Genomic DNA, 12,685 nt, shown 5'->3' with positions numbered 1-12,685 from the left:
TAACTTAAAGTGCTGTAGTTGATGTAAAAAGTATTAAGAAATCTCTAAGTTGTGGTATGCAGTAAAACTGTATAAGGATAGTTTTGTTTATGGCATGTAAACCAAAATAGCGTTCTGTCAGAAAATGCACCGCCCACGGTAATTCCAGTCTTCTCATATAAAGAGACTAATGACTGTAAAATGTATATCTTTTCAAAGCACGATCTTTTTTCTCCTATGAAAATGTGTGAGGGTCTCTGTAGTTTTCAAACCAAATATCATCGTAATCATTTTGTGTGGTTCTAAATTGTATCAAGTATGTTTGATCTTGGACTAAAGAAATGTTTCATCTTGTTTACCATTTTTTATGCCAAATGATAAAACTGATGGTGTGGGCTCATAAATATTTTATTAGGTTTTATATATGCATTAAGCTAGTGAGGTGTCTTATTTTCATGAATTTATTACAACAATTTACGTAGTAATAATAATAAAAATTTGCATTTAAATAATTCTTTTCTCCTGGGAACTCTGAGTGCTTTTGCGCATCAACTAGTACCGGATGGCACCGTCATTATTCCCAACGTTATTTTATTATTCCCTCTTTATAATGTGTTGCTTGGGGTTTTTGTTTCTAGCTGATATCAATTACCGGGCGGGCTATGATCAGGCCTCATTTTGGCCTCCAAAATCAGCCCTTTTTGAGAATTAATTACATAACAGAATGATATTACTCAGTAGAAAAATCTATGATTGAAAGTGTTTTTATCTGCTTTTACCAGATATAGATTAAAAGTCATTCCATGGCTTCACTTTCAATCAAAATCTTATCTATACCATCAAATTACGTTACTAAGAATTGCTGAAAGTTATTTTTCTATCATTAACAACTTTTCCTTTCTAACCACCAAATATCTCATATAAAGAAGGTATTTACACACTAAAAAAACAGTACCTTTAAAAGTGTCATCCTCAGGATTGTTGCATTTCTCCTCTCTAAAAGTAGAGGTGCTTAACTTGGGATTCACAGAGAGGTGTCAAGGGTCTGTGAATTTCTAGAAATTCCCCAAAGGGAAAGAACAAAACACAAGAGAGGTCATCACAGTGGTTGGTGACAGACTTTTGTACCTGCTCTTCTGGGGGTATCTCCATGGGCCTGGGATCCAGTTCTGTTTTGAGGATCCAACCTGGGCTCCAGCTTTTTTTTTTTTTTTTTTTTTTTGGTGAGGAAGATTACCACTGAGCTAACATCCACCACCAATCCTCTTTTTGCTGAGGAAGATTGACCCTGAGCTAATATCCGTTCCCATCTTCCTCTATTTTATATGTGGGACACCTGCCACAGCATGGCTTGATGAGCGGTGCATAGGTCAACGCTGGGATCCGAACTGGCAAACTCCAGACCACTGAAGTGGAACATGCAAACTTAACCACTATGCCACTGGGCTGGCCCCATGGGCTTCAGCTTTGAGGCTTCTTTGGGAATTGATTGTAAATTCACGGCTAATTCTCTGATCCGCTTTTCATATACACATTCTTAAAATCTGATTCCATTATGATTACTTACTTATAATAAATTTCTTCTCTTTGAAATAACTTCCTAAAAGATTAGGAAGCCCTATTAAATGCTTCACTGATGGCCTTTGTTTGTTATTGCTAATATTTAAAACAAATAATTCACAAATGCAACTCTTCTGTTTTAGACGGAAAGCTACGTGAGGAGGAACAGACAGAGGAACTATCAGGCCTCGCTTCTTTGACATTACAGTCACTGTATGCACATTTCCGCCAAGCCCAAGATGGTGAATTACTGTAACTTAGCTCTGCCAAGTCCCTGGTTTCTAGAATCTATCTTGTTGCAAATTTTATGAGTTTGCTTTTGAAGCCAATATCTCATTTATGGCTACTCCAAGGAAATCCCAAACCACTGGAAATTTTTGCATTCGCCAAACTCTTGCAATTTACAAACTTTGTTTAAAATATCAGTCTTGTGTATGCTATGTTCCATCTATTTAAAACAGGCAAATACAAGGAAATGAAACTACATCTTAGCTAGTTCACGTGTTCATAGGATATTTTAACCGTTTCATCAAACTAGGAAATTTTTTCTTTTTTAGGAAGATTAGCACTGAGTTAACATCTGCTGCCAATCCTCCTCTTTTTGCTGAGGAAGACTGGCCCTGAGCTAACATCCGTGCCCATCTTCCTGTACTTTATATGTGGGACACCTACCACAGCATGGTTTGACAAGCAGTGCATAGGTCCACACCCAGGATCCGAACCTGCAAACCTTGGGCTGCCGAAGCTGAATATGCAAACTTAACCACTGTACCACCGAGCCAGCCCCAAACTAGGGAATTTTGATGATTGAAATTCTAATAATTTTGTTGATTGTGTACCATGTGCACAGCACTATAAGGAGAATAGAAGAGATGTACAATTAAGCCACTAAAAGCTGGATGCCAGGCATTTTTAAAAACAGTCTCTAAAGATCAAAATAATCCTGTCAACTAAGAATTATTTTACTGGTTTTACAGACAACTAATTGAGGCTCAGAAAAGCTTAATAAATTATTTGAATCCACTCAGCTTATTAGATGTAAAACCATGGTTCAAATCAAGCTAATTCCAAACCCCCACTCTTTTGACTGCCTTCATAATTCACCGTCCTCTTAAAGTTCTGGGTCACTCTTTTGAACTTTAATTGTGTTTCGTTTAAGAGTTGAACCCTTTGGCTCATTGTTCGGTGAACCAAATGCAATCCAACATTTTTAGGGAGCCTCCCCCTGAATTTCGTATTAGAAATGTTTAGACATTGTTTTAACCATTTTTACGACTATGCTCCTTGGGATGCAACAATAATATGAAAGATTATCCCCCTGTGCTTTGAGATACTGCTTCCTGTTTTTCATTTAGCTAAGAGATAAAACACCTATTCAGTGCATAACCTCTTGGGTTATTCTGAACAAATTAACCAACTGAGTCAGTTTAAAAAGCAAAGAACACACCTATTAGAATGGCTAAAATCCAAAAAACTGGCAATACCAAATGCTAGCAAGAATGTAGAGCAAGAAGAACTCTCATTCAGTGCTCGTGGAAATGGAAAATGGTACAGCCACTTTGGAAGACAGTTTGGCAGCTTATTACAAAGCTGACATAGTCTTCCCACATAATCTAGCAATCGTGTTCCTTGGTATTCACCCAAATGAGGTGAAAATACGTCCACACAAAAACCTGCACACAAATGTTTATAGCAGCTTTATTCATAATTGCCAAAAACTAGAAGAAACCAAGATGTTCTTAAAATGATGAATGGATAAACAAACTGTCATACATCCATAATATGGAATATTATTCAGTGATTAAAAAAATGAGCTATCATGGGGCCAGCCCAGTGGCGCCTCGGTTAAGTTCTCACATTTCGCTTCATCGGCCCAGGGTTTGCTGGTTTGGGTCCCAGCGCGGAGGTACGCACCACTTGTCAAGCCATGCTGTGGCAGGCGCACCACATATAAAATAGAGGAAGATGGGCATGAATGTTAGCTCAGGACCAATCTTCCTCAGAAAAAAGAGGAGGATTGGCGGCAGATGTTAGCTCAGGGCAGAAAAAAAAAAAAGCTATCAAAACATAAAAAGACATGGAGGAACCTTGTGTGGTGAAAGAAGGCAGTCTGAAAAGTCAATATTCTATATGATGCCAACTATATGACATTTTGGAAAAGACAAAACTATGGAGATAGTAAAAAAAAAAAAAATCAGTGGTTGCCAGGGATTAAGGAGAGGAGGAAGGAGAGAGATGACTAGGTGGAGGATGTTTAGGGCAGTGAAACTATTCTATCTGATACTTAATGGTGGGTACATGACATTACTAAAGGAAAACTCTATTTCCTCTACTCACAACACTTCAGACACCAAATGTGTTGGGAGTTTTCCCATACCAACCAATTCTCCAACGGGAGACACCAATGGGTATCCTACAAGTCAATTCTGACACTACCACCCAGAGTTAGTGCAGACTCCACAGGCTAAGCGCTCAGTTCCCCAAGACTGCCCTCCACTTCAGACACCAATCACAAGCAGTGAGCCCCCAGGTTCACACTTCTGTCCAACTTGGCTATACATCAGGGTTCCTATGACCTTGCCCTCAGGTTTGATAATTTGCTGTAACAACTCACAGAACTCAGGGAAACTACATTTCCTGGTCTATCATAAAGGATATAATAAAAGATACAAATGAATAGCTGGATGAAGAGGTACACAGGGCAAGGTCCAGTAGGTTCCTGTGGAGTTGGAATATGCCATCCTCGCACCATGTGGATGTGTTCACCAACCTGGAAGCTCTGTGAATCCCTCAGTTTAGGGATTTTTGTGAAGGCTTCATCACATAGGCATGATCGGTTATTAACACAGTCTCCAGCCTCTCTCCTCTCCCCAGATGATGGAGGGTGGTGGGGCCGAAAGTTCCAAGTTTCTAATCATGGCTGGGTCTTTTTGGTGACCAGGCCCCATCCAGAAGCTATTCAGGAGCCCACCCAGAGTCATCTCATTAGAACAAAAAACCCTCCCTCCTATCACCCAGGAAATTCCAAGGAATTTAGGAGCTCTGGGTAAGATGCTCCTATCACTCAGGAAATTATGCAGGTTTCAGGATCGCTGTCAGAATTGGGGGTCAAAGACTTAATATTAGAAGAAAAGATGCTCCAAACACCACTAACACCCAGGAAATTATAAGAGTTTTCAGAGTTCTATGTCAGAAACCAGGAGAAGAGAGCAAATAGATATTTATTATTCACAGATGAATACATGACATTATATATTTGGCAAAACCCACAGGACAGTACACACAAAGATGAACCCTAATGTAAACTTTTGTTAATAACAACCCACCAACTGGGAGAAAAATATTTGCAAATCATATTTCCAACAAGGGGTTAATCTCCAAAATATATAAAGAACTCATACAAGTCAACAACAAAAACCAAACAATCTGAGGGGCCAGCCCCATGGCTGAGTGGTTAAGTTCACACACTCCGCTTCAGGGGCCCAGGGTTTCACTGGTTTGGATCCTGGGTGCAGACCCAGAACAGCTCATCAAGCCATGCTGAGGCAGCATCCCACCTGCCACAACTAGAAGGACCCACAATTAAAATACACAACTATGTACTGGGGGGCTTTGGGGAGAAGAAGGAAAAATAAAAAATAAAATAAAATCTTAAAAATAAATAAACAAATAAATGTAGACTAAAAACAAACAAACAAACCTGATGAAAAATGGGCAGAGGATATAAACAGACATTTTTCCAAAGAAGATATACAGATGGCCAACAAGCACAGGAAAAGATGTTCAATATCACTAATTATTAGGGAAATGCAAATCAAAATTACAATGAGATAGCACCTCACACCCATCAGAATGTCTGTAATTAATAAGACAAGAAATAACATGGGGCCGGCTCCGTGGCCGACTGGTTAAGTTATCGCGCTCCGCTGCGCCGGCCCAGGGTTCGGATCCTGGGCGCAGACATGGTACCGCTCGTCAGGCCACGTTGAGACGTCGTTCCACATCCCACAACTAGAAGGACATGCAACTAAGATATACAACTGTGAACGGGGCGGGGGGGGGGAGGGGGGGGAGTGGTTTGGGGAGATAAGGCAGGAAAAAAAAAAAAGATTGGCAACAGTTGTTAGCCCAGGTGCCAATCCTTAAAAAAAAGGAAGATTGGCAACAGTTGTTAGCCCAGGTGCTAATCTTTGAAAAGAAAAATTAAAAAAGAAATAACAAGTGTTGGAGAGGATGTAGAGACAAGGGAACCCTCATACACTGCTGGTGGGAATGCAAACTGGTGCAGCCACTACAGAAAACAGTATGGAGATTTCTCAAATAATTAAAAATAGAAAACCCATATGATCCAGCTATTTCACTACTGGGTATTTATCCAAAAAACATGAAATCAATAATTCAAAAAGATATATACACCCCTATGTTCATTACAGCATTATTCATAATAGCCAAGACTTGGAAACAATCCAAGTGCCCATCAACGGATGAATGGATAAAGAAGACATGGTACATATATACAATGGAATACTATTCAACCATAAAGAAAAGACAAAATTGTGCCACTTAAGAACATGGATGGACCTTGAGGGTATTATGTTGAGTGAAATAAGTCAGTCAGAGAAAGACAAATACCGTATGATTTCACTCATGTGGAAGATAAACAAACATACACACTGATAAGGAGAACAGATTAGTGGTTACTAGAGGAGAAGCAGGTGGGGAGAGGATGAAAGGGGTAAAGGGGTACACATGTATGGTGATGGATAAAAACCGGACTGTTGGTGGTGAAAATGATGCTGTCTATACAGAAACCAAAATATAGTGATGTACACCTGAAATTTATACAATGTTGTAAGCCAATATGACACTAATAAAATAATTTTTAAAAAAGATCCAGATCATTGGGAGTTGCTCCACTCCCACCCCCAGAGTCTCTAAGGCAGTGAGGTAGGTGCTGGGGGTGAGGCGGAGGGGTGCGGGAGGAATTTGCATTTCTAATGAATTCCCAGTTAATGCTGACAAGGGACCACACTTTAAAGACTGCTATACTAATAATGAAAAAAAATACTTTGTTTATTTCCTAATAATAATAATAATGTATCAATATTTGTTCTCCAATTGTGACAAACGTTTCACACCAATACAAAGTGTTAATAATAAGGGAAACTGAGTAGGGGAGAAAGGGGGCACATAGGAACTTTCTATACTATCTGCTTAACCATTCATAAACCTAAAACTGCTCTAACAAAACAGTCTATTAATTTTCTTTAAAAAATGAAAAGAAATTTAAAAACAGTCAATGAGGTTGGTTGTCAAACTGGTCAATGAAAAAGTTAATGTAACATTTAACAAGAGGAACTTGGACACAGAAAGAATCTAATTAAATCACTGTTTAATAACCCATGTTTGATGAGAACTGTCTGCTATGAGACCATATCAGAAGATGCTATGGTCTCCATGCAATTAAGATTAACAGTAGAAAGAAAGTACATCATCTACACGGATGTAAACCATGGGCAGACATAGAGAAGGAAGCGAATGCTACTTAACATTATAAATGTACTTTTAAAACTAGTGACTCTCTCAGGGCTTATTTTCACAAAACTGACTCTATCTGAATTTTGAAATCTCAACAAGGTTTTGTCCAAATAGTAAAAGCAGACTAGGATACCCACAGAGAAATAAAGGCAGAAATAACTGTTTATGTCAATCTAAGCTGTACTAGCCAGAGTTTTCACAGAGGAGACAGGCTACCCTATATTTTGCTATTTATGCCTCATATCCTTTTCTTTCTATACTTCCATGCAAGTTGCCTCCTTGCATCCTGCTAGTTTTCAAACAGTGCTCAGAATCTTTCAATCTGATCTTTCCACGACCAGCAGGAGGAGGCTAGGGAGCATAAGGCATTCCAAAATCTGAGTTTTTGTGCCTAAAATTCTTATTTTCAATTTTATAGAGCTGGTATTCACATATCAGTGATAAGAAGTTTAAATATAAAATTACCTTTTAGTCCTCAGATGGGTTATAATCAAGGCTTTAGATTTAGTTCAGTCTCCTCTTTCTATGGAACACAGACTCAGAGAAAACTCTATCAAAGGCCATGACTCAAGTCCTGTGATATTGCATTCGATACTCTTTTCATAAGAGTACGCCATCTTTACGTGATCTAAACACCTTATGGGCATCTCATCCTGCTAGGTAAGGAGTGAGTGTGTCCTGGAACGGCTGACTCCCTAACCCTGCCTCTGGAAGCTGGCCTTCCAGTCTGCAAAAGCCAGAAGGCGGGCTGTCCTATTTCAGTAAATATGTTTGTAAATTCTTATAAAAGTAACATACAATCATTGTAGAAAATTTTGCAGAAGCAGCAGCAGGAGGAGGGGCAGGAGGAGCTGGAAGAAGAAGAGGGGCAGAGGAAGGGAAGAAGGGAGGAAGGGAGGGAAGAAAGGAGGAAAAAAAAGAAAAATCAACACTTGGAGTTAACAAATATAAGCATTTTAGTGCTTATCATCCTGGATGATTTGTAATATTCGGCACACTCTTGTAAATTGCCTTTTTCTATTTAACATCTATCTCACCATGGGAGGCAGTGTGGCTAGACATAGAAAGTGGCAGAAACTGTAGCTAGTAGATGAGAGTGCAAACTTTGGAACTAGACTGCCTGGTTCATACCTCGGTCACACAGCTGTGTGACCCTGAGCAGGCTTCTCGACCTCTCTGTTATCTCAGTTTCCCATCTATAAATGCAGATAAGAATAGTAACTACTTCTTCATAGGGTCTATTGTGAGGACTCAACGGCTTAATATATCTAAACCATTTATAACAGTGCCTGGCACAAAGTACATTCTATATGTAGGGTCAGTAAACTTTTTCAGGAAAGCACCAGACAGGAAATATTTTAGGCTTCGCAGGGTCCTATGGTTTCTATTGCAACTCCTCAATGCTGTCTTTGTAGCACAAAAGCAGCTGTAAAGGAATGAGCATGGCTGGGTTCCAATTAAACTTTATGGCCACTGAATTTGAATTTCATATAATCCTCACGTCATGAAATATTCTTCTTTTGATTTGTTTCAACGATTAAAAAATGTAAAAACCATTTTAGCTCCGCAGCAGTGGGCTGGGGCTTTGGGCCACAGTTTGCCCACCTCTGTTCTATACAATTTGCAGACATCATGATGTCTCTAATATCTTTCTACAAATTATTTTTGATGGCGCTTAGAACAAGATGGTTTGCATGTCCTATAATTTACTTAGTCCCCTATGGTTAGAATTTGGGTTATGTCCAGTGTTCATTATTATAAGCCACCCTCCAAAGAATATCCATGCAAAATCTTTGTGCCCATTTATTATCACAGCTACATCTTAAAATGTATTTAGTGCTAGCTACCAAAAGGCTGGCAGAGCATCTAGAAAGAAACAGACTCTGAAGAAGTAGCCTTGAAAACCTATCTTGTATAGTTATAGCAAATTTCAAACATGTTCGAGAAGGAGCTTTATAATATATATTCACACACATAGAACTTGCTATGTACCACGTACCATTCCAAGGCTTTATATGTATTAAATCATTTAATCCCCAAAACAATTCTATGAGATACAAGTGCAATCATCATCATCATCATCATCCCCATGGTACAAAAGAGGAAACCGAGGCACAGAAAAGGTAAGTAACTTCTCAAGGTCACACAGCTAGCTGGTAGCAGAGGCAGGATTCAAACCCAGTCTGTCCGGCGCTAAGGCCCGTGTTCTTGGACGATATACCGCACTGCCTGCCCACCGCAGAGACTTGGCGAATGTGCATGCACCTCCAGCTTCTACTTTATAACGTACCTACGGTCTTTTTTATATTTAGATGATGCCCGGCACGCATGAACGACCTCATACCCTAATAATTGGCATAAATTCTATCCCACAATGGGACACTTGGGGTAGAAACTGAATGCTCATCTAACCTCCCTCTTTTGTCCTCCAACCCCTCCTCCCCTGCCAATTCTTCCTTAATTTGCCCTGCATTTCTTACCCAAAATAGTTGTCCTCTATAAACAGTAAAGGTTGATTGGAGCATACTTTCATATCTTGTTTTCCAGTTACGGTCCCAAATCAACCAAATTCACGTGGCAAATTCGGGTGGAGCTTCGCCTACAATGGAGTGCCCTGCACCGCCAAGGGAATGCAAAGTTCGGATAAGTACCCTCCTTCTTGGAAAACAAAACAGTGGCTCCTGTCAAAGTCTCTAGCGCGTGGCCCTGGCAGCAGCAGGGCTGGCTTGCTCCGGCCCCTCGCCGGGTCCCCGAGGGCGGTGTCCTGGGCCCGTGTGGACCAAACCGCCAGCCTCCGCCGCCGGCCTCTGCCGCCAGTCTCAGATGCGAGTTGCGCGCTTTCCCGGCCCTTCCTCCTTGTGCTCAGATGCGGGCAACTGTCCCAGGAAGGAGTTATACGAGTGGATCGCTCGACTCTGAGGGGGAATGAAGATTCTAGTTCTCATTTCTTATCCTGATTTCTCTCCCTGCGGGCACCCTACTGCTCGAGTTACCCTCCCAGGGGATGATCAACCAACGTCGCTGGTCGCAAGATGTTGCCCGCCCCTCTACTCATGCCCAAACAAGGACAGAATCGAGAAGTAGAGAGGAAACGAGGACAGCAAGAAGCGGGTGTTTCAAACTGATCCCGGCTGTGCAGACGCGGCGCTGGAGTTGCAGGAGCCCACGGGGAGTCCTGGCCGAGGCCCGGGGCTCCGCCCGCCGGGGGGCGCCGGGGCGGCGGGCGCGTGCGCGGTGCGGCCCCAACCCCGGCCGCCGCCGCCGCGATGACTATTTTAGTCCAAGCCGCTGCCGGCGCGGGGACCCTGCACGGGCGGAGGAGCCTCCCGACCCGCCCATCGGCTGCGGCGTTCGCGTCGGGCGCCCGTCGAGTCGCCGTGTGCCCCGCGCCCCGCTGCTGTCGCCCCAAACTTCAGCCGGCGCCGCCCAGGCTCGGGGCCAGGGACAGGCCAGGTAAGGAGCTGGGGGCGCAGCTGCCGCCGGCTCCCCCCCGCGCGCCCGGCTATTTGCAGCCTCGAGCTTCCGGGGCTAAATCGAGAAGCGAAAGTTGGATCCCTGCTCCGCTGGGAGCAACTTTGTCGGCCCCGGCGGCGGCCGCCCGTTCCCCGTGCCTCGGCCGCGGGGAGCCGCCCTCGCGGGGCTCCCTGTCCTTGTCTGCCGCTCTTCACCCTGGTCTGAGCGCCGCGGCCACAGACCCTCAGGCGTCAGCTGCCGCGATTCGGGTCTGGCAGCGCCAGCGTCCCCGGGCGCTCGGGCCCCATCGGGTGCCCGTTCCCGCGCTGTGCCGCGGGCCAGCCCTTGGTGAGCTCGGCCTCTCCCCTCCTTGCTTCGCTCCGGGGGCTCCCGGTCCCAGAACCCACAACGACTCCCCCTCCTTCCTGTAGGACCGCCGGGTCCTAGGCGGAGGCAGCGCGCAGCCGGGCGCATCGTGTCGCCCAGCCCTTCCCGGCGCTGGCTGTTCGAGGTGGGGCACGGCGCTCACCGCACACCCTCGTGAACCGAGAGCTCCGGGTCAAGGAGAACAGTTGACGCTGACGTTCCTTCTTGAAGGAGCGAGGTGAGTGGGGCCCCTGGGGAGCGCAGATGGCTGGGGAACCCGTGATCCTTGCCACCCACCCGCACCCTCGTTTCCGAGGCTTTGGGAAACGGGTTGTTGGCCAGACGAGTCCCAGAAGCTGCTTGCTTTGAAGCAAGAATAAGTGCGAAAAGACTCTTAGCAACGTAATGCCCCTTGCCGTTCCGAAGATGTGCAAAGGTTCCGTTAGAATTACGGAATGAATTGAGTAAGTCTACTAGCGCGACTTTTGCTCATTGCTGTCTTTTTCATTTTTGTAGTTTGGTGAAGGGTTAATGTTAGTTTCACCATTTAGCCCTGCATATACCAATTTGAAAAGCAATAGATAAACAGGACCTTACCAGAACTGGTGATTTCAGGAATTAGACTCCGAGAAACTAATAGGAGAAAGAAAATTTCTCTTGATTTAGTCAAAATTAATCTGAACGTTTACCAATTTACCAGTCTAACCTTCCTCATTAGACCCATTCGTTCTGTATATAAGCATTAGTTCAGTGTAAGCCACATAAATCCATTAAGCAATGATCAAAGGAAGCTGAAACAGACAAGATCTGACCGATATTTATTGACAATAGGCAACTGACTATTTCAAAATAGACATATAGATAAATAATACAGATATACATACAAATTAATAAATTATATATAATGAATATATAATGTTAATTATTATACAATACATAATGCATACAGAAAATTAAATATATAGACTATATTCTTTCTTTAATAAGGTGTGGTGCATCAAAATATGTTGTAGGAGTATCCTCCCCTTTGAAAATTCATATTACTATTTCCCTGGTTCTGGGGTCAGTAGCTCATAGTTTTCCTAGCATTTCTCTTGACCAGAAATTGGTATTTTTAGTGCCACTTGAAGAACTTCTAAGAGCCTGAAATTGAACTACAGTGGATTCGTTGGCAATACAGATGTAATCGGGTGGGTGTGGGGAGAAATATGTATTAATTAACCTACTATATAGATGTGTCTTAGAGCCACAGGCTATTAAAACTTGAGGGAGTTTCAAAGACCATCTGGTCCAGCTGTCCCTGTTCCCAGGAAGAAGCTGACCCAAGGAGCAGAAGGGACTCTCCCTGGCTCATGTGGCTCCTGGGGCTTGTGGTGTAGACCCTGGCTCGCTCAACCTCAGGAAGGCGAGGCCCTCTCCTGTCTTTACTTTGGGGTTTGGGGAGACTGAAAAAGTGATTTCTGAAAGTGATCATTGCCTTTGTGTCCCTTCCGTATAGCTTCCACCTCTGCCCCTGGCATTCTTTACAGAGGTTAGGCCTTGGATATACAAAGATGAATATGACATTATCCCTGCCTCAGAGAGAACATAGGGTAGTTCAGAAGAGCAAATAGGACAATGAGAGTGAAAGCTCATTCTAAAGAGCCGTAGAAATGTTAGGTATTATTGGCTTATGTAATGCGAATACATAAGCTGACGTTGACATTAGCATATGAGTGATAGAGGACGTTGAATATCATTCTCCCTCCTGCAGAGATTATGAACTCAATTCTGATTTTGGTCCTTGAAA

General features: G+C 42.9%; 1 protein-coding gene across 1 annotated transcript in view; it reads left to right on the top strand.

Annotated features, from left to right (window-relative positions):
- The first annotated feature begins 10,287 nt into the window (after nucleotides 1–10,287).
- BVES (blood vessel epicardial substance) overlaps nucleotides 10,288–12,685 on the top strand; it is a 38,284-nt gene continuing 35,886 nt past the window's right edge. Inside the window, exons 1-2 of the mRNA XM_023650863.2 lie at nucleotides 10,288–10,530; nucleotides 10,962–11,134. The gene's annotated coding sequence lies outside the window, so the exon portion shown is untranslated. The remainder of the gene's footprint in view (nucleotides 10,531–10,961; nucleotides 11,135–12,685) is intronic.

Source organism: Equus caballus, chromosome 10 (genome assembly GCF_041296265.1).
Source record: "Equus caballus isolate H_3958 breed thoroughbred chromosome 10, TB-T2T, whole genome shotgun sequence".
NCBI classification, from domain to species: domain Eukaryota; kingdom Metazoa; phylum Chordata; class Mammalia; order Perissodactyla; family Equidae; genus Equus; species Equus caballus.
Note: the sequence above shows the minus strand (reverse complement) of the source record. Positions and strands in the feature narration are given on the sequence as shown.